Here is a 22,163-nt window from a genome sequence, read left to right as displayed (position 1 = left end):
GGTTTTCGATTTCTTGTTCTCTCTCTTCTCCTTCCGGCACCCCCAAGATGCGAATGTTGGCACGCTTGAAGTTGTCCCAGAGGCTCCTTACGCTATCCTCATTTTTTTGAATTCTTTTTTCTTTTTGCTGTTCTGATTGGGCGTTTTTTGCTTCCTTATATTCCAAATCGATGGTTTGCTCCTTGGATTTACGTACTCTATTATTGAAGCTATGTAAATTATCCTTTATTTCAGTTAAAGCCTCCTTCGTTTCTAACTGTGCATCGATCATTTCTGACTGGTCCTTTTTTATGCTCTTGAGGCCCTCACTGAGTTCATTGAGCATCCTTATAAGCAGTATTTTGAACTCAGCATCTGTTAGGTTGCTTATCTCCATTTCGCTTAGTTCTTTTCTTAGGGTTTTGTTCTGTTCTTTCATTTGGGACCTGTTTCTTTGTATCCTCATTTTGGCTGCCTCCCTGTGTTTGTTTCTGTGTATTACTTAATGAGAGGTAGGGGCTCACTGAGACCCGATGCTGCTCGTTTGAAAGAATTTAGGAAAAACCTGAAGCAGGATCCAAGACCGGCCAATCCTATGGTTAAGCAAGTGCCAACAGCTTGGGTGGGCTTGAAAGTTGTGTGGGGCGGGGCGGGGCGGGGCCTCAGGGAGTCAGCAGGGCGGGGCTACCAGTGTGAGCCAGGTTGCTGGAGTCCCAGATATGGCTTCTGTCTGCCGCCCCTGGGAAGGGCTCACCAAAGGAACAAAGGCCTCTTACAGCACGTTTGTCCCCGAGGAAGCCCCCTCTCCAGCCCTCGCTCCAGTGCCAAACAGCTCAGTTCTTCCCTGTATGTCTCTGGTGCCCCTTGAGCTGCCTCCCCTCCGAGCTTAGAGGGAGAGAGTCTGATAAGTCCGTGCGCGGGCCCCTTAGGGAGCTGCCTGGGGCTCCAGCCGCTTCAGCTTCCCTGAGCCTCAGTTCCCACTGGTTTTTCCAGCCAGAAGTTATGGGGACTTCTCTTCCTGGCACTGGAACCCTGAGCGGGGCACCTGGTGTGGGACGGGGACCCCTCAGTCCTCAGGAAGGACCTTCCCAGCCGCGGGAGCCTCCTGATTTTTATCCGCCACACTTGGGTGTGGGACCAGCCCTTCGCGCCTCCGCTCCGCCACCGCCGCCACCCCTCGCGCCTCCGCCCCTCCTACCAGTCTGGATGTAGCTGCTTTTTTTTTTTTGTTAATTCCGTAGTTGTAGGACTTCCATTCAGCTTGATATCAGGCAGTTTTGGATGATGGTTGTTCTGTAGTTTAGTTGTAACTTTGATGTGGTTGTGGGAGGACGCGATACCTTGTTTACCTACGCCGCCATCTTGACCGGAAGTCCTTACTGCACTTGTAAAGCCAAAGAGTTTATTTTTTTGCTGGAAGTTTAAAACTGAGAAATCTGAAACTTGGTGAGATTAATTGATTTGCTCATCTTCATATATATTTAGGAGTTTGGGTCAGGATTTTTGGTATTGCCACACTGCCAAATAATTTATCCTTATTCTTTTTTTGTGTGTGTTTTGGTCTTGCTGTATTGATGACCAGTGTTAGCATATTTGTTTTTAATCATTCTTATTAACCATTTGCAATTATTTTATTTTACTATATCTACCTATTTATCAAATAGATAGACATATAACAAGGAGATTTGACTGACTCTTTGTAGAGCTCATTTAGAGCTTTATGTAGTATATTTACAGAGTTTCATAGTTTTACACAAAATTTCTAATTCTGTGATATTTGCTTTTCATAGAAACACTATCATATTTTTTCTAATCTGTTTTTACAATAAGAAGGTAATATGTAATCTTTTTGCTTTTCCATAAATTGTAGTCTTGTTAAACAATTAGAATGGATTTGGAGAAAAACATAAAATATAGCCTTTCATATTGATTTTTTGATTAAAAAAACAAACCATGGTTATTGGAGAAAATTTGAAAACTATAAAAAATATCTTCTATAGTGACATCTGGAGGTACCTCAAAATGCTTATACTGATTATATACTAGAAATTTTTTTTTTTCAATACACATTAAAAAAAAAAAAGTAAAATGGTATCTTATTGCACAGGTTGTTTTGCAAGCTACTTTTAAAAAGTTAATATATCATGATCGTCGTTCCTATGTCATTACATTTTGTCCTGCATGTATTTTCTTGTTAAAATGAACTTTATAATTTATTATAAAACTAACAGATATTGCATATAAGAAATTTAAGAAACACATATCAAATTAAAGAAAAAAGAAGAAAAACTGCACTCCATTTTCCAGATTTAATCATTAAATATCAAAGTGTATATGCATTCAGTAATAAATTTTTAAAAAAAATATTTTTATTGACTTTTTAGAGAAAGAGGAAGGGAGGGAGAGATAGAAAAATTGATGTTAATGAGAAGCATCAATCGGCTGCCTCCTGAACACCTCCCACTGGGGCTCAAGCCCACAACCCAGGCATGTGACCTGACCGGGAATCAAACTGGGACCTCTCAGTCCATGGGATGACGCTCAATCCACTGAGCCACAACACACACACACACACACACACACACACACACACACACACACACATATTTCCCATTGAAAAAAAAATCATATGGTAACAACTGCCTTATAATTTGCTTTTTATAATTTGCTTTTTTTATTACACAGTATAGCATATCATTTATATTTTCTAGTGATACCACTATTCTTTTGCATCATTAGTTTTTATTTTTTTAATCCTCTCCCAAGGATATTTTTCCATCGATTTTCAGACAGAGTGGAAGGGAGGGAGAGAGAGAGAAACATTGATGTGAGAGAGACACATCTACTGGCTGCCTCCCACATGACCTCAACCAGGGCCTGGGATCTAACTGCAACTGAAGGATGTGCCCTTGACCGGAACTGAATCCACGACTCTTTTGGTCTGTGGGTCAATGTGCTAACTGCTCAGCCAAATGGTCAGGGCTACATCATTAGTTTTAATAAGTTGCATACTTTTCTACTTATGGACATTTCATAGTTTTTCTGATTATCTGTAAATAGGTTATTTCTGATTTCTACTATCATTAACAACATTGCAATAAACTCCTTTGTAACTCAGTTTTTGCAAATATCTCTGATGATTTCTTTAGTTCAAATTCTTAGAAATGAATTGTTGGGTAATCATTTTTTAAAGGCATTTGATTCATATTGTCAAAATGCTATTCAGGAAAGTTGAATCAGATTACTGTTACCAGAAGTGTGTGACAGTATTCATTTTGTCACATTCATGCTTACACATATTATTGTCATTATTTTCAATATTTTCAACAGTATTATAGGGAGAAATGGTAGCTTAGTTTTAGTATAATTTATATTTCTTTAATTAGTAGTTAAATAGAATATTTCATTTTGTTTATTGTCCATTTGCATTCCTTTTCTTTTTTCATACATTTCTTGCTCATATCCTTTGAGAAGTAGAATAGATTTTTAAAAAATATATGGTTTTTATTCATTTTACAGAGAGAGAAAGGGAGAGGGAGAGAAAGAGAGAAAACAACATCAATTGGTTGCCTCCCCTTCGTATCCCAGCTGAGGATTGAGCCTGCAGCTTGGGCATGTGCCCTGATCCGAAATCAAACCAGCAACTTTTTGGATCACAGGATGATGCTCAACCAACTGAGCCACACCAGCCAGGGCTAGAATAGATTCTGGGGTCAGACTATTGGTGACAGTTTGAACCTTGGCTTTATCATCAATACTTACCAGTTTTGTAACCTTGAGTGTTTACTTATCTCTCTGTGCCTCAGTTTCCTTGTCTGTAAAAGTTTTCCATATGTCATAGGATTTGCAAGGATCAAATGAATGAACATGAATCAAATATTTAGAATAGTCCAACACAAAGTAATGGACATTATTCTAATGAGCAGTTAATTTTTACTGATTTGTAAGAGGTCTTCATTATACTAAAAATATCAACCTTTTATCATATATGATGCAGAATTTTTCCCAAACTTGACATTTTGTCTTTCAATTAAAATGTTTAGAGAATCAGTTTTCTCTCATCAAATCTAAAGTTTTATTTTTCTCCTTTTGAGTTTCTGCCTTTTAAATTACATAGATATTCACATATATTTTATTACAGCATCATCATGGTTTTATTTTTTTACCTTTAGGTTTTTAGTCCATCTGGAATGTATTTTATTGTGTAGTATGCAATTAGAATTTAAAGAACCAATTGTTCCAATAATATTAGTTATATAATCCATTTTTACATACTATAATTGTTATAGACTAAATTCTTAGAGATATTTGGGTTTATTTTGCAACTTCTTTGTTAATCAATCTGGCTATTCATTTGGCACACCTTTATTTAGTGAGATTTCATATTTTAAAATTTAATTACTTTTTTTTTCAAATTGTCTTAGTTTTTCGCAAGCATTTGTTTTACAGATGGACTTTAGAATAATTTTATCATCTCTCCTCCCCACCCCCTATTTATGATTTTTATGGAAGCATATACTAAATTTATAAAACAATTTGGGATTATGTAATTTTTAAAAATGGATACATCATATTTTACTTTAAGGATACTTTTTGTTTGTTTGTTTGTTTGATTTTATACTCATCCGAGGACATTTTTCAATATTTTGTTCAGATAGAGTGGGAGGGAGAGAGAGACAGAGAAACATCGACGTGAAAGGGACACATCGAGTGGTTGCCACCCACACGACCCAACCAGGGCTGGGGACAAACTGCAACTGAGGTACATGCCCTTAGTGGGAACCGAACCCGGGTCTCTTCGGACTGCAGACTGATGCTCTAACCACTGAACCAAACCGGCCAGTGCTAAGGATACATTTTTAATTTAATGAATCCAATGTATTTAGCTCATGGTAGGCACTCAACACCACTTGTTTAATACTTATTAAATGTTTTGCTACTAACCGTTGAAAACTTAGGTTGCTTTAATTTTTTTCTCTATCATAAGCAATACTTCAATGAACATATTTAATATATCAACCTTTGAATACCATCATGATTGCTTCTGTGGAATAAATTTCTAGACATCTAAAATCTAGTTCAAAGAGTATTTTTAATGATTTTGATATATTGCCAAGTCGCCTTCCAGAAAGTATACACCAAGTTTTATTTCCCTCAACAGTTTGAAACCATACTGTCGTGATTCACTTGTCTCCCCATTGTAAAATGCAGTACTGATTTCTAATGAGTATGAATCAATATTTCATGGTGGAAGAAACATTTTTACTTTTTAAATGCTTGTTTATATTTAGAGTAAAATACATGACTCCTCCTCTATAGGAGAGTGAAACCACCAATGTAGATGTAAATGCACATGCTTGGGCAGAGTCACATGTTCAGAGATCCAGATAATAATAAAAGTAATGCAATAAATATTATTCAGGAGAATCTCTTCAAGTGGCCTTTTCCTCCTATGCTACATTGATTTTCTTCTTTCTTTATACTGTAAAGTCATTTCTTCCTCTCTTCTGATAAAAACAGATTGTGATTACTTAGAGTGTCTATCCGATTTCAGCTCTTTTCAGAGTGACAAACTGTTTTCACTGTTACACAACATGAACACTTTCTATGACCAACTAACTTTAAGTTGAAATTTTTGTTGGAGGTAAAAATTCATATTTATTGTGTTTGGTGCTTGCATTCCTGGGAACTGAGATTGAAGTAAGAAAGTGAACTAACATTGCAGTTGAAATAGTTGGATGGAAAGATGCTAATAAACAAAGGGCTTTAAGTACCCTGTTCCTTCAGTTTTTATGGATCTATTCACTTCTCATTCTTCCGCTTTTTCTCTGTCTTGATGCAGTATACATACTATAAAAGGAGGCTCACATTTTAAAAAGTGAAATTCTTGCCTGGCCAGTGTGGCTCAGTGGTTGAGTGTTAACCCACGCACCAAGAGGTTGCCGGTTGATTTCCCATCAGAGCACATGCTCAGATTGTGGGCCAAATACCCAGTGGGGGACATGCTGGAGGTGTCCAGTCAATGTTCTCTCTCGATGTTTCTGTCTCTCTCTCCCTCTCCCTTCCTCTCTCTCTAAAAATCTATAAAGGAAAAAATAAAATAAAATCCTGTTTGCCTAGAAACAAATACCAACAACTTCAGTGTCTCTGTAACTAACACCTTGACTTGCTTTTTGTATAAAAGTTTTCTTTTTACATTGTTTTAAGAGACTTTGATTTCCTGAAGAATTTTGTTTCTTGATACTTTTCCCCCCTTTTCTTTTTCTTTCCTTCCCCATTCCTACCCTCTCTCCACTTCCTCGCCCCTCCCTCCCCTTCCCATTTCTGTTAGGGTTAGGTTTGGTGAGTGCTAGAGACACAGTTGTCAGCTCTGGAGTCTGAAATGTTCCATCAGTAGTCCAGTAGGTTTTCCCCATTTTGAACAATTGTCTGCGGAGATTTAAGTTGCTCTTTGCTGGGTCTAGAGAATGTAGTCATGGGTTTCAATGATGACCGTGAAGAATTCTTTCCTCGTTTTCTTCACTTTAACCTCATTGAGATCACAGGGAACTTGTACCTCTCGCAAGAGTGCTGTGATTTTAAAACCCAACTTCATGTTTTTCCTTATTCCCAGTACTCATCTTTTGAAATGAGGTTTTAGCTATTTAAAGGCAGGAGTTGTAGAGGAAGTGGGTGAAGGATTCCACTTACCATCATTGCTAACTCTTTATCAAACATGCATGGATTATGTCTTGAGCACTGAGTACAATTTTACAATCCTGGCCTGACTTTCCCTTGACATCCAGCATGCCTCTCTCTTCCTATTCCCATTCTCATCTCTACTGTCAGTTCCGTTTAAATGAATTTTAGTTTATTTTAATACCTTAAATTTAGTTCAGAGGGTATATATCCAGAAAGAATAAAAAATATCATATTATGTATGATGGAACTACACAGAAGTGACTTGAGATTATTCAAACTAGTTTTTAAAAAATCCTGCTGATGTTAGATCTGCAATTGGCTTCATTACTATCATCATATATCATTCATTAGAGAAGTATGCAATGATAAAATTTTTAGTGTGTGTTTTTTTTTTTTTCTTCACCCAAGGATTTAAAAAGAAATGATTTTAGAGGGGAGGGAGAGGGAGAGAGAGGAAGAAAGGAACATTGATTCGTTACCTCCTGCACATGCCCCAGCTAGAGATCAAACCCACAACCCAGTTATGTGCCCTGATCAGGAATCAAACCTGAAACCTTTGGTGTATGGGAGTATGCTCCAACCAACGGAGCCACCTAGAAAGAGTGTTAATGAGTTTCTTTAGGAATAATACCATTTCTTCTCTTTTCTCTATAATGCTCATTAATTTGGGGTTTGGAGATCTGGATTCTAGTCCCAATTTTTTTCAGGTGCTTTGGAGTTTGAAGAACTAGGTTCTATTCCCAACTTTCTCTGCTGTTAATTATTAATTAGTTACTTGCTTGAGCAAGTTGTTTAAACTCTCTAGGTCTCACTTTCCTTTCAATTGTCACACTGTATAGTTCAGTGATACAGAATATCTAACCTTAACTGAAAAGATTAGGTTTGATGTGTAGAAGATATCATTATCTTGTTTTATAATGTGCATAACTTCTGTGTGAGTAGGCTGAAAAAAATCATTGGTGTGTACCAGTAAGGTTTGAAAGGGTTTAAGAAGTGTTAGTTAAAAGAGTGAGCTGTTGAGATTTTTTTTTTAAATGTAAGTTGATGAAATTGTACCTATTTTCTAATATAAAATCTAATGGCAATAGCCATCTTTTGGTTAGACAATTCTTTATTTTTAAGTTGTACTCTTAAAAGTTGTTAATAGGCATAGTATAACATTAAGTTTGACTTTCATACTTCCATCCTGTGATTTTTAATCATGGTTGTCCCCTTTTCTTAAACAATGATACAAAATAAAAACATTTCAATAATTACAAAATAAAGAGAAGGGGGAGACGTGTAGAAAATGAGCTGAGAGAGGGAAAGAATGTGAAAGAGACTGAATATGAAAGAAATGAGAGTGAAATTTGTCATTCCTTTTGAAGTATTTGTGTGGCCTCAAAAACAATTTTACTTGACTATTTCTTGGAAATTGCAGGGAACAAAGCATTGCCCAAGAATAGAGGCTACATAATAAATGGGTAGATTTATGAAAGGGCCATGATTCTTTTGCCACATCATTTTGTTTTTGTTTTCTGCATTACAAAAACTAACAAACAAACAAGAAAAACCCCAAAACTCATCACTTTTTAAAAAATTTTAATTACTTAAAATATTTGAGTCATACTATGGCACATGTTTAAGCAGAGGTTGTAGAATAAGTCTCTTGAAGTGCTAGATAGGAAAAAATGGTAAAGACATAAGGAATATAGTCAATAATATCATGATAACTATGTGTAGGACCAAGTGGGTACTTGAAACATTTGGAGATCACTCTGTAAAGTACATGATTTTCTAACCATTCTGCTGTACATGTGAAACTAATATAGAATAGTATTGAATGTACATGGTAATTGAAAAACAAACAAACAAATAAATAAATGAAACTGAACTAGCTATATTCAGAAGATAAAAAAATACTAAATTATAATTTTTTTTTGTTTTAAAAATGCATTCCACATGTGTGTGATATCTGAGAAACCATTTGTATTGCTGGAAAAGCTAATTTTTAGAATTAGTTTGGGATGCATTGTCATCATATTACCTGAACAACTCTAAGAAGGCAGAGGGGTTAGAAACAAAGGCTACAAACCTGTGAATTAGTGATAGCATTCCTCAATTAGTAGAGATTCTAATGAAATAATAATAATAAAGAGCGAGTTCCTGACAATGAAAATGTTCTAAATAGGTTTTGCAGATTATCTGATTTTTTTGGTTGACTTTTATAGGACTTTTTATGTTTTATCAGAGGTAGTTCCCAGGTATTTGCATATTCAGTCCAGGATGTTCTGAATGATGAAGAAACACTGTCTCGTCTTTCGGGCGGTTCTAACAAACTACCACAGAGTGGATAGCGTATAAACAATTGATTTTTTTTTTTCTCACAATCCTGGAGGCTGAAAGTCTAAAGATCAGGATGCCAGCATTGTCGAATGAGGGCCCTCTTCTGGGTCACAGAATTCTTGTTGTTTGGTAGAAGGGACTCGGGAGCTCTGTGGGATCTCTTTTATGAGAGCACTAATCAATTCATGAGGGCTCTACCCTCATGACCTATTCCCTCCTAATGGCCCCACCTACAATACCTTCACCTTTGAGGGTTAGTATTTCAACATACCTAGTTTTGGGGAGACACCAACATTCAGACCATAGCATGCATATAGGGAGCTCAGAGAAAGAAAGATTTGGTTTTATGATTTAGGCAATTATTGTGCAGTGTAGTGTTGTGAGATGATATTTGCATAGAAGCTGTAATAATTGTAGTCAGCTAAAGATGGATATCCTTGAGTATTTAAAAAATATTCCAAGAGTTTAGAGGCTGCATTGGTAAGGATAAGTACATTTCCTCCTTTTCCCCTCCCCGCCTCCCCTCCTCTTCTTCCTCCCCCCTCCCTCCCTCCCTCCCCCCCTTCCTTTTTCATGGTTATTATTTAATAATGCACAGGATATATAAGTGGAAAAAAATATTTTTTTCTCATTCACGAAGACTATAGAGTTAAGCAATGCAAACCATAAAACCACAAATTGCAATAAAAATTGAGTAATACCTAGGTATGAATGTGCCTCTGGAAAGTATAGAAACCCACCAATTAAATTCCCAGGTATTCTCAGGTGACACCACATCATTTACTTGTAGGATTTTTGGAATGGTAGAGGAAGATGTTGTAGATGACAAGACTACGTAAGTGGAGGCTAAGTTTATTTGGTGGTGAAAGAGTAACCCAAAGAAGGAAGTTGGACCCAAGGGAAAAGAACAAAGTATGAAAGGAGGAGCAAGTTAAAGGAGGAGACTTCAAGCGGTGCTACAGAAACTGAAGGGCCCATTTGCTTGGATTGGCTACTGACACATCTCTGTTTAAGGATGTGTCTAAAATTTATTTCTGTACCTCTTGTAGAAATGCAGACTTGCACATTATAAGCTGTCCTTTATGGCTTTTATTATACTTCTGAATGATGAACATGTTAGGGACATAAAGCTTAAATAGTTTGTGTCATTACTACAGTTTGATGGTAAAATTATATTTCTTTGTGCAGTGGTGCTCATAGATGTGCACACTCACACCCTAACACACTACTGTGAATAATAATCTGCTTAATGCCATTTTCTTCTCCCATTGCTCTTGACAAATAAATCTACACACTATGGCAGTGCAGAGTTAAAAAGTGGTTGTGTCATGTGACCATGGCAAGTTTGAACATAGTTCATTAATATGAGTTTTTATAGCATCAGAAAAAACACACAATAAAATGTCATCAAGATGATGAGTAGAGGTTTGTGGTCAATGAAAGTATATTTATATATCAGAACCTTATTTTTAAAATAAATTATTTAAAGGATCTTTCCATTCCAGGTATTCCAGCCAGGTTTCCAGCCAGTGATGTCAAAGATACTAATCTATACTGGTTTTGTCTATCAACATTTCAAAGATGCTTAATGTATTTATTCTTCTATTACTTTGCTTTTATTTTAATTCTTGAGTTCCCCTTCTGTGAAAGACTTTCAGTTTCTTGACCAATGGTTAACTGAATACTTCTTTCGGAGTCAGTTATATGTTCTCCCACTCAACTGGGCTTATCTTTGAGTGATCTTCTGAAGAAGCAGCCTTCCCAAGAAGTCCCATTCTCAGCTGTCAGCCTGAGTCTTCATTAGTGCTCTGTTCTTCCTTATGGCTCACAGAGCTTTGATTGGTCGACTCCTTAACTTTAAAGCCTGCTTTCTTTCTCTGCTTTCCCTTTCTTTTTGCCATTTCTTCCTATGCCATTAATTTATCATTATTTTTCCCCATTTTACTGAGATATAATTGACGTACATCACTGTATGGTGAAGGTGTATAACAATGATTTGATTACATGTATTGTGAAATGATTACCACAATACATTTAGTTAACATACATCATATCATTGTTATTTTTCTGCTGGGAAAATATATGTATCTCTATTGTACAATTTAAAATGTCTTTAGTATACTTACTAAAAATGTTTAATGCTTTAGTATAAGTATACTGTAGTATCACACATAATATGATAAAATAAGGAGGCAGAACTGATGAACTTACCTTTCTTTTTCTTTTTCTTTTATTCTGGTCATCTTGACTAACTTGGCTTTTGCAACTGATATTTTTAGTAAGTTTAATAATAATACTACATAGATATAAATATATATATCACCACTAAATCAGTCAATAAGTCAGTTAACTATTGAATTAATATGTTCAGTTCTATGGCAGATATAAAGAAGTATAAAATATGATTCTTGCAATGCAAATTCAGGCAGTATAAAATGTTGAATTTTAGAGCAATTTTGTCTTCCAACAAATGTTAGATACCTCATGTAATAATAACATATACTGAGTATTATCTGTGGGCTAGGCACTGTGCTAAAGTTCTTTAAATGTGTTACATTATTTAATCCTTTACATAATTTCTGTGAGCTACATTTATGATTATTATTGTTACTATTTTGTGAGGATGAAAATGAGGCAGAGAGGTCAAGAAACAGAGCTAATGGCTGCTGGAGTGATAATGTAAGCCAGGTGGGCTGACTCTTAAACACTGGGCTAGAGAGCCTCCATATATTATGTGGTAGGATTATAAATGCACTTTGAGCCCCATTTCCTTGATAAAAAAATAATTTTGGTATCATAGTTACTACAGTATTAGAATTTGTAATACAGTTTTACTCTGCAGAATATATTCAAGATCATATATACATATGGATATATATGTTACAATGTATTTCTGTGTGTTTCTATTAATTAAGTCTTTGGTGCTTTGGAGTTTGGAGTTTCATTCAACAAATGTTTCCTGAGCCCGGCTGGTGTGGCTCAGTGGTTAAGCATCATCCCATGCATCAAGAGGTCACTGGTTCGATTCTCTGCCAGGGTACATGCCCAGGTTGTGGGCCAAATCCTCAGTGGGGGGCATGCAGGAGGCAGCCAATCAATGTTCTTTCTCATCGATGTTTCTATCTCTCTCTCCCTCTCACTTCTTCTCTCTCTAAATCAAGAAAGAAAGAAAGAAAGAAAGAAAGAAAGAAAGAAAGAAAGAAAGAAAGAAAGAAAGAAACAAAAAACCCCACATGTTTCCTGAGCACTTACTATGTGTCAGGCACCATCTGGACGTTGATGATACATCAATGAATGAAACAGAAATTCCTGCTCTCAAGGAGCTTATATTCTAGTGGAGGGAGAAAAGCAATATGTAAAAAAAAAAAAAAAAAGTAAATTATCATGTAGCAAGGCAGAGAATAATTTCTATGGAGAAACATCGAACACGGAAGGGGAAGAGGGAGTACCCTGGTGGAGGCGTGAGCAGTGCCTGGAGGTTCCAGGAACAAGCATGAGACCAGAATGGCTGGGGACAAGCGATTGGGGGAAATAATAGTAGATGGAGTTAGAGAAATAACAGGAACCAGATGAAACAGGAACTTGTGAGAATTTTAGCCTCTACTCTTTGTGTGATGAGGAGCCATTGGAACACTTCAAGCAGAGGAGTGACACTATTTAACTTAATTTTTAAAAGGATCACTGTAATTGTGGCTGGTAATAAATTATAGAGCTACAAAAGAGTGGCAAACGAGTGACCACTTAAAAGGCTAGTATAATAATCCAGGTGAGAGTTATTGGAGGCTTGGAGCAGCCGTGGAGGTGGTGAGAAGCAGTTATATTGTGAATATATTTTGAATGAGGACCTCACAGGACTTTCTAACAGATTGGATTTGGAGAAAGAGAGAAAGAAAGGAATCAAAGATGACTCCAGGATTCTGGCTTGAGAAGCTCTAAGCGTAGAGTTGCCATAAATGAGATGGGAAAGGCCTTGGAAAGAATGGATTTTAGGAAGTGTCAGGTGCTTAGTTTTGGACACGTTAAACTTGAGAAGCATGCTAGATATCCCAGTGGAGACGTGGAGGAGGCAGGAGAGGACTGGGCCGTATACTAGAAGAGTGTACAGATACAAGCACAGCGATTCTAGGTCTTAGTCTGTTATTTGCTGTATTTGAAAGACTTGTTTTCTCATTCTTTGGTTAAGATAGAATGAAAAAAAAAATCTGTGTTATGTTTAATTCTGAGTGATGTAAATCTGTTGTCAATCTTTTGGTCTGCCTGAATGTTACACTGTATAGTCACATCTAGTCGGGAGAACACAAACCGTAATAAATAGTTCAAGTAGATGGGGTATCATTGAGGGGATTTTGTACACAGGTATTGGAAGGCTGAAAAAGCAAAAAAGGGAGGTGAGGCTACCCAGATATTAGTAACTGAAGGGAGCAGCTACCAGCCACAATGCTGGTAGAACAAAAGGGGAAGAAGTTGGGTTACTGGAACCTAAGAGCTTGGAAAAGCTTGTAAGTGGGGTTGCACCTCTGGGGAGAGGGTGTGCTGTGTGACTTGTGCTCAGACCACTGAGGGAAACACAACGTGGCTTAGGCTTTAATCACTGAGAGGAGTGTGGCCAGCTGGTGCTGGGTATCTCTGCGGGGGTTAGGCAGCTGGTACTGGGAGTGTGGAAGAAGCTGGTGGGAATGTAAAATGGTGCAGACAGAAGTGTATTTTGCTGCTGGAGTGATGCTGACAGGAGCTGGAAAAAGGAAGTCTCTTTTCTCCTCCTCCCATCTTCTAATTTCCCACTAGTCCCTCTCATTGGCAGAACCTAATAGGAAGCCAGCTGGCAAGGGAGCCTGGGAAATATAGTGCCCCAGAATCACAGAGCAGAGAATTGAAGGGTGATGTGAGTCAAGAGACAGTAAGTAAATAACTGACACATGTCCTCTGAATGTTAGGCTATGAATACAATTTTGAGACCTTCTTCCATTGAAATGTTCAGAAATGTGGAACACTTTACATTTTAAACTAGAGTACTTTGGTATTTGTTGATGATAAAAAGAAGATAGTATTTGGTGTTAAAGGGGATAAAAACTGATTAATTGAAAGAATGATTTGGTTTTCAAAACTTTGAAGCTACTTTCTGTCTCTAAGCAAGAAATTAGTCAGTTAATTCATTCAGCAAATGTTTATTGAACATTTATCTCCCGCCAGGTATTACTATTCTTGCAATGAAAATATATTAGTGAATACAACAAATAACTTTAGTTCTCATGGAGCTTATATTATAGATGGGAGTTACAGATAACAATAAGCATGATAAGTAAGTAATTATATAGTATGTTGGAGGTCTATAAGAGCTATAAAAATAGAGTTGGGTAAGGTGACTTGATAGTACAAGAAAGCAGTATTAAATAGGATGATCAGAGTAGGACTCATTGAGAACTTGACATTTGAGCAAAGAGTTGAAAAGGGTAAGAGAGTTAGCTGTAAGAGGGGAAAACATTTTTCTTTCTTTTTTAATAGTAGCCCTCCTAATGGATGTGATGTTGTATCTCATTGCGGTTTTGATTTTCTGCCTAGTGACTGATAAGGTTGAACATCTTTACATATGTTTTTTGGCCATGTGTATATCTTTGGAGAAATGTCTGTTTAAATCCTTTGCTCATTTTTGAATTGGGTTGTTTGTTCTTTTGTTGCTGAGTTGTAGCAGTGCTCTATATTAAATCCCTTATCAGATACATAATTTGAAATTTTTTTTTATCTCATTCTGTGGGCTGTCTTTTCACTTTCCAGATAGTGTCCTTTGATGCACTTAAGTTTTTTAATTTGATAAAGTCTAATTTTCTTTTGTTGCTCGTGCTTTTGTGTCATAACCAAGAAGTCATTGCCAATCCAATGTCATAAAGATTTCCCTACGTCTCCTAAGGGTTTTATAGTTTCAGCTTTTAAGTTTAGGTCCTTGACCCATTTTGAGTTAATTTCTGTGTATAGTGTAAGGTAAAGTTTCAACCCCATTGCTTTGTAGATATTCAGTTTTCTCAGCACTATTTATTAAAAACACATCTGTTTACTTTTATTTATTTATTCTTGTTTACTTTTAATCTGAACTTTTTATGAATTAAGATATTGGGGAAAATGAGATTAGAGATTTATAGTTTTTAGTAGTTGTCTAGTGTTCAGAACCTTTTGGTATGTCTATTTCGCATGCTGTATTGTGCAAAACATAGTAGAAATGCTAGTTAATTGAAGAATTATTTTTTAAAAGAATACCATATTATCTTTTATACTTTCTAAGAAAGTTACTTTTATAATGTGCATAGGCTATATGTTTGTGTATGTATGTTACCACAAAGTGCTAGACAACAATTTTCCTGTATGCTAATATCAGTGTTTAGTCCCCCAGAAATGTTGGCCATTGTGACCTTTCCATTTACATGTTTGTGGCTATAAGCTCCTAGTATTTGTTAATCACTCATTTTCATACTGAGATATGTTTAAGCTGAGGTGAGATTGAATGCTGTATTCCAAGGTGATTTATAATTGCTTGGGATAATTATCTGAGATAAATCTCATACTTCACTGTACAACTCTCTCTCTTCCTCTTTCCTTGTGCTGTGGTTACACATTACTGTCTGTGGTTTGAGAGCCAGCTCTTTTCTTTAAGCCCCAGGGCAGAAAACGTGGTTGCATTCTGTGTCATAATTGTGTAAAGGGCTTGGGCTCCCAGTGGCATCATCAGGGATCTCAGCAGAGAGCATGCTGTCTCTCTTAGCTGATCGTACATCTGGTTTGAGGGAGAGTACTTTTAGAACATTGTTCTTTCCTGTGCTCTTGGTTTTCTGAATATAGTTCTCATAGTGGGCCCAATGAATAACTGAAGGTATATTTAACTTGACAGTGATAATTTCAGTAAAATAAGACAATGCAATGCATTTCAAATAAGGAACTTCACTTTTGTTTCAGAAACAAGCAAAACCAAACTCAGAACACACATAAAAGCAAGATCGATCCGAACTATACCTTAAATCTAGTCTGAGGAAGTAAACTGCAAATTCAGATTTCCCTTCTCTACTTTACACTGGAATAAACTTCACTTGTGTGGACTAGTAATTCTAGCAAACTTCTGATTTCTGCACCTACATCAGCTATCATCTTTATAAGAGTTATTATTTAATTTTTGCTGACTCAATAGGGCCAACATACTTTGATGAAAGCTTTAAGGTGTTTTGATGGTTTTATGCTCCGTCACTTGTTCTGTGATTTTCGTACTTGGGTTACAAATTGAATATATTATATATAACTGATATGACTGTTAGGTATGGAAAAAAAATGAAAGAATCAGAGAGAAAATTTATAAACTGTCACATTGATGCTCATAAGAAAGGCTTTAGTGTTAAATAGAGATTCATTTAGAGTATTACATTTACCTAGTAAATTTGTATGCATATCGATGTAGAAAGAAAGTAATTATGATAGACCATGGATTATTAGTTAATATATTCCCGATGACAGCTGTTGAATAGTGAAAGCATGAGATTTGGGCCTGAGTATAAGTCTTTGTTCTGCAGTTCACTTGCGGTATTCCTAAGACTTTCTGAACATCAGTTTTTATCTATAAGCTGGAAATAATATTACTACACATGCCATAGACTTGGAGGATTAAATGAGATATAATTTGCATCTCTTTTTCTACTTGAAATAGTTCTTTATAGTACGAAAAGCATTTGTCTATGTGCAATTTGATTTCATTGTATGTAGATAATTTTATAATTCATTCCCTTTTCAGGATGTCAGGATCCAAGAAGAATAGGAGTCCTTTTTAACCAGTCCCTAGCAGCTGATTAAACACTGTATGGGAGAACTGGGAAATATGAAAGGTGGTAAATGAAATCCTGGCAGAGAGAGCAGTCTGATCCCGAAGGACGTTTTCAACAATAGCCTGGGCCCTATGCCTAGTACTTAGAGGGGCTTGTGGTAAGACACTTTTGCCCCTCACTGTACCATTCCCAGAATCTTATTCGTTAATGCTTGGCTTTATTAATAAAGTCATGACCACTTGTTAGGCACTGCATATGGTTGGTTGTGATTTCCAGCTGCCCTTTGGGCTAAATGTAAACAGTGAGTAGATTGTTATGTTCTTCTATTAAGCTTTAAGCTGTGATCTCACGTCTGTACCACATATGTCTGCAACCAGAAATATATCCTTTTCCTGATCTCCTGGAAGAGAAGCAGTACTGTGTCTGAAAAGTATCTGAATTCATTAGTCTAAGGACTTTCTACTTTTCTATTTATTGAAACCAAAGAACAAAATAAAGGCATAAAAAGTCATGAACATCATCAATAGGATGTCAACATGACAACAAACAGCATATCATATTGTCAAGATGAATGTTTAATCTGGTGACTGAAATTTCTGTATGTTTCGCTTTTCACAGAAGACAGAAATGCAGGCAACAATCCAACAATCCATAGTCACAAAGAGAACTTCGGGGCAGTGGATGTGAAATTAACACAACAGTTTGTCTGAGTGACTGAGAAAATACCCACTGAGAGAACTGGCTCCTAAACTCTGGCTCAATTGCTAATAAGCTGGGTTAATTAGCATCTCCGGTTTTGCTTTACTATGTTGATCAGGGATGCTGTTGTTATTGTTGGCGGTGGAGATTTTTTCATTTTTAACCAGCTTCCACTGCTTGACATTACAGATGTTTCTCTTGTTCACCTGGTATGAATGCTAGATAAAGCCCTGAAGTCCTAAGCGCTATAGAAGAGGAAATTTACAATAATGATACTATTTTATATCATGCAAGCAAGATACTTTTAAGTGTACATATGTAAATATGTTACTCATTCTTCATAGGAGTTTCACAGTAGAACTATTCCATTTTCAGATGAGCAAACTGTTTGTTTAAGGGTTTAAACAACTTGCCAAGGTCACAGAGTCTAGACTTGTCCCTAGGGCTGTGTGACTCCAAAGTTGTGACCTTTCTGCTGCGTCACACTGCTTTTTGCCTCTTTTTAACTGATTTTACAAAATGGCTTTCTGCCTCTGAAATACACAGTAATTCTGAGTACTAATTGCTAATAACTAAGTCTAACATCTTACATTTGTACGGTGTTCCATACTTTTCAAATTGATATATGGCCACTTGTTCATGTGTTCTACCTGAGTACCCTCTGAGGTAATCAGGGTCGTGTTACTATCCTTATTTTACAGATGAGTAAAGTCACCCCAGAGAAGTGACAGAACCCGAACTGGAGTCAGTCTTGTTGCTGCCGGTTCAATGCTTCTGTGCAGTCTCTGACTTCCTCAGGGAGGCTGGACTGCAGAGTGGGTCAGCTTTGTAAGTGCAGCTCAGAAAAATTCCACTTCCGCGAGGCTAGTAGGTCAAGTGTTTCTTTCCCTGAAAATGTGTCTTTGGTCCACCCAGTTACTTTTTAGAAAACCTCACCTGGGAAGGCCTTGTCCTATAAGGTCTCTCGCTTTTTTCAGGGAAAGAATATTAGGATAGTGTTATTCTTGCTGAGTAATGACCTTAGATAATTCCTTCTGGAATTGTTTAGGCCAAGGTCTTGGACCAGAAGCTGTTAAAAATTCTCTAGCCCAACTGGAATAGAAATTTCAGGAGGAGGAAAAGGTAGGTTTAAAAATGAAATTTCCTTATAGTTACTTTTTTGGGTAATGTAATATATATGCCAGTAGTATTATACACTAGGTATAATTTCCTAGTGTTGGTGGAAATATAAAAAAAGAAAATCAACAAGACCCCTTTACCCTGGAGGAACCGGGACACAGAGTGGCGATGGAAAGGAACGCTGGGCTCTGTGTCGGGTTGAGTTTCAGTGCCAGGTCTGCCATGCATGGCTGTGGGGCTTCAGGCAAATCCCTCACCTTCTCTGTTCAGTTCCCTCGTTTGAAAAGTGAGGAAATAGATGCCTTTTAAGGGTACATTCATCCCTAAATTTTTAAATCTTATCTCTTGACCCTAATTAGAGAAAAACTGTGTTAAATTGTGTGGTACTAATAAGTAAGCAAAGATGCCGAGACTCACTCTTGGGGAGCTGACTTTTAGTAATTGAATAGTCCCTAAAGATTAAGTCTTAAGTGGTTTTATAAAAATTTCTGGGGGTACATAGGCTAGTAGTGGGTCAGGGTGTAGTTCTTAGCTCTGCCGCTTACCATGTGTTTAACCAGCTGTAACTGTCCTGAATCTCAGTGTGATATAGTGATTACCTCCATTCACTTAGAAATCTTTACTGAGCTCTCAACATTATGCTAGATGCTGAAGCCGTAAAGTGATTCCTTTCTTTTAGGTGCTCAAGGTGTCCCTCTACCAAGGACATTTGCAGTTTAAGCCTTTTCTCTAGTAGTGGAACCTTAGAATCTTAGGAGGTAATTTAATTTGGACTTAGAATGCAAGCTCATGAGGACAGGGACTTTATTTTGTTCAGTGCTTTTTATCCCAAGGATCTAGAATAGTGTCAGGCATATACTCATACATACTCAATGAATTCATAAAAGAAGAATAGTAAGAAAAAGATTTGGGGTAAGTAGGGCCTTTCTTATCTGGCACCAAGTGCTCACATGTTGGACAGGCAGCACCCAAGGCTATGTAAAACCAGAGTTGTACCCAGGAACATCCTCTGTGGGCACTGTCACACTGGCTGCTCTGCAACGAGATGTCTGACTTGTCATTCCTTGCATATGAATGTTGAAAGAGTTTCATGTGTTAGTTCTGACAAAGGATAGATTTGCTTGTTGATCTCTGCTGCTGGGTAGCTCAGTTGGTTAGAGCATCACCTCAGTACGCCAAGGTTGCTGATTCCATCCTCAGTCAGAGCACATACAAGAATCAACCAAAGAATGCATAAACAAGTGGAACAATAGAATCGATGTTTCTCCCTTCCTCTCTCTAAAAATCAATCAATGAAAAAATTGTAGAACTCTGAAGCAGGCAGTTTCTTTTACTTTGTGGTATAGAGTTCTGCAGCCATAAGAAACTCTAGATAGACTTGCCTGCTTTTACATTTTTCTTTTATTTTTAGACGCTAACTCCCTGTTCTCTCCACCACACATGTAATGCACCACACAATGATTCTACATGATTGTGCAAGTTTCACTTTCTTCTGCAGAATGGTTTGTTTCCTGTATGGGAAAATGGATTTATTTTCAAGGTTCTAGATTTTCTCTGGTTTTCCTTTGGCATTTCCCCAAATTGAGTCATGGGGCTTGTTTTTCATGTGTCTGTGACACCACTGTTGCGGTTCTACGTAAAAGATTGTTACACTGTCCAGACCCAGGCAGGGAGGAATGAAGTTAGGGAAGGTGGAGATGGAAACCAACCAGGATGGCCTTTTTTTCATTACTTCTTATTTTACTTTCAAAGGGGGGGGGGGGGAGTTGGAGATGTGGAGATTCCTTAAGAGAGCAGAGAGAGATGAGAACTGTCATTCTTATGCTTCAGTCTTTGTCTATTTTGAAATTATTATTACTTTAAAAATTTTTTTCTATATCACAAGAGGCTCTTCTTTCCCATTTTGTTCAAGAGAAAAACACTTGATACAAGGAAAGGAGTGTTGTCTAGAGGACCGGGAATTTAGGCGTGGCTTCACCACGTACCAGCTAAATAACTGTGGAAAGTTTTCTTCTCTGGGCCCTATTTGCAGAGGCTGATTTTGCAGAGACGATAATGCTACTGATTTCACCAGGTTATTGTATGAATGAAAAAAAGAAATAATGTACAGGAAAAGGCTTCACAAATGATAAATTGCGAATTATGTACAAACCTACATCACCTGCCTCTACTTACCATCATCTCTGAATTATCAAGAATTTCTTATTGCCTTTTTAGAGTACAAATATATCTCATACCTTTCTTCCTGACTTTTGCAACAACCTAATCAAGTTGAAAAGATTTGGAAATCAACATTCTGTTTTTCCAATGTTTCCATTCTGTTTTCTTTGGGATCTTTACCAGGCCCTTTCTCTGACACCCTAAACAGCTGCTGTGTGTCAGGCCAGAGGTGGCTGCATTTCCCTGGTTCACGATCACATGATTCTGGTGTCGAGTTGCAAGGTTTTTGCTAACAGTGGTTGCTCACTCTGAAGTATGCTATATAATTTGGTGTATCAGTGAGAGAAAGTCGTCATGGATGCTTTATAAATCACAGAACCTTTGTGTGAAAATGGCCCACTTCTCAGTTGTCTTTTCTTATTTTCCCAGCATCTTTGTATTTGTTGCTCAGGTTTTCTACTATATGTAGTCAGAGACTGTCTTTCTGTATCTCCTCCGAACTCCTCCAGTCTTTATAGCAGAAGCAGTGAATGGATTTTATAAATTTTCAAGGTGTGAGAGTTGCTTAATGTTAGAACAGTGTCTATTTGGGTGAAAATAGTATTATAAAGTAGTCAAGGGAATGCTGACTCTGGAGTGAGACTGCATGTGTTTGGATCCTGGCTCTGCTGTGTGACTTTGGACAAATCGCTTAACTTATCTTGTTCCTCAGTTACTTCTGTAAAATGGGCATAACAATACTACCTACATCATTGGTCATTATGAGGATTGAATTCTCACACACAGTTTGTGGCTACTGTTATTATTATTACAGAAAACTTCCTACTATTAAAGTTTATTGGAACCAATCCATATATTAGTAAGCCCTAATATATGTGTAGGATTCTGCTGGTTATCTTGGGGGATACAAATTATATGACAGAATGCTTATCCCCCTCTAGAAGCTGATTGAGAAGGATGTAAGATATATCTGGACGGCACAAACTGCCCAAAGAACCTGCTGAAGGGCCCTTCCACGGGTTCTCTAATTGGGAACATAGAACATACACAGCTAGAAAAGGGAACTGACAAATACGAATCTGTCTTCATCAAAGAAAATGAATGTTATACAGATGATTACAATAGGAATGCAATGATGGACTGATATGTTCCCAAAAGGCTCTGGAGGAGGCAAGATATTATCTGAGCTTGGAGGTGGAATCTGGAAGTAGAAATGGGAAAGGGTGTCATGGGGGAGGAAGGAGCAGGGAACCAGAATATGCACATCATAATGTGGCATGAAGGGTGCAGCCAGATGCACCAGGGTTAAAGCTCTGCTGCTGCTACTTACTGGTTTTGTGACCTCTGGTAAAGCACTTATTCTCCCAGAGCCTCTATTTTCTCTACTGTAAAATGGGGACAAAG

The 22,163-nt window shown here is 37.2% G+C and overlaps 1 protein-coding gene across 3 annotated transcripts in view; it reads left to right on the top strand.

The window, feature by feature from the left end:
- The window catches only part of SOX6 (SRY-box transcription factor 6), a 509,394-nt gene that overhangs the window by 105,719 nt on the left and 381,512 nt on the right, over positions 1-22,163 (top strand). Inside the window, exon 2 of one of the 3 annotated variants that reach the window (XM_036260194.1) lies at positions 16,751-16,814. The exons of the other annotated variants lie outside the window; for them this stretch is intronic. The gene's annotated coding sequence lies outside the window, so the exon portion shown is untranslated. The remainder of the gene's footprint in view (positions 1-16,750; positions 16,815-22,163) is intronic. 3 annotated transcript variants of the gene reach the window in all.

The sequence above is a fragment of the Molossus molossus genome, unplaced genomic scaffold (assembly GCF_014108415.1).
Source record: "Molossus molossus isolate mMolMol1 unplaced genomic scaffold, mMolMol1.p scaffold_m16_p_13, whole genome shotgun sequence".
Classification (NCBI taxonomy): Eukaryota; Metazoa; Chordata; class Mammalia; order Chiroptera; family Molossidae; genus Molossus; species Molossus molossus.
This window is presented reverse-complemented; position numbering and strand designations above follow the sequence as displayed.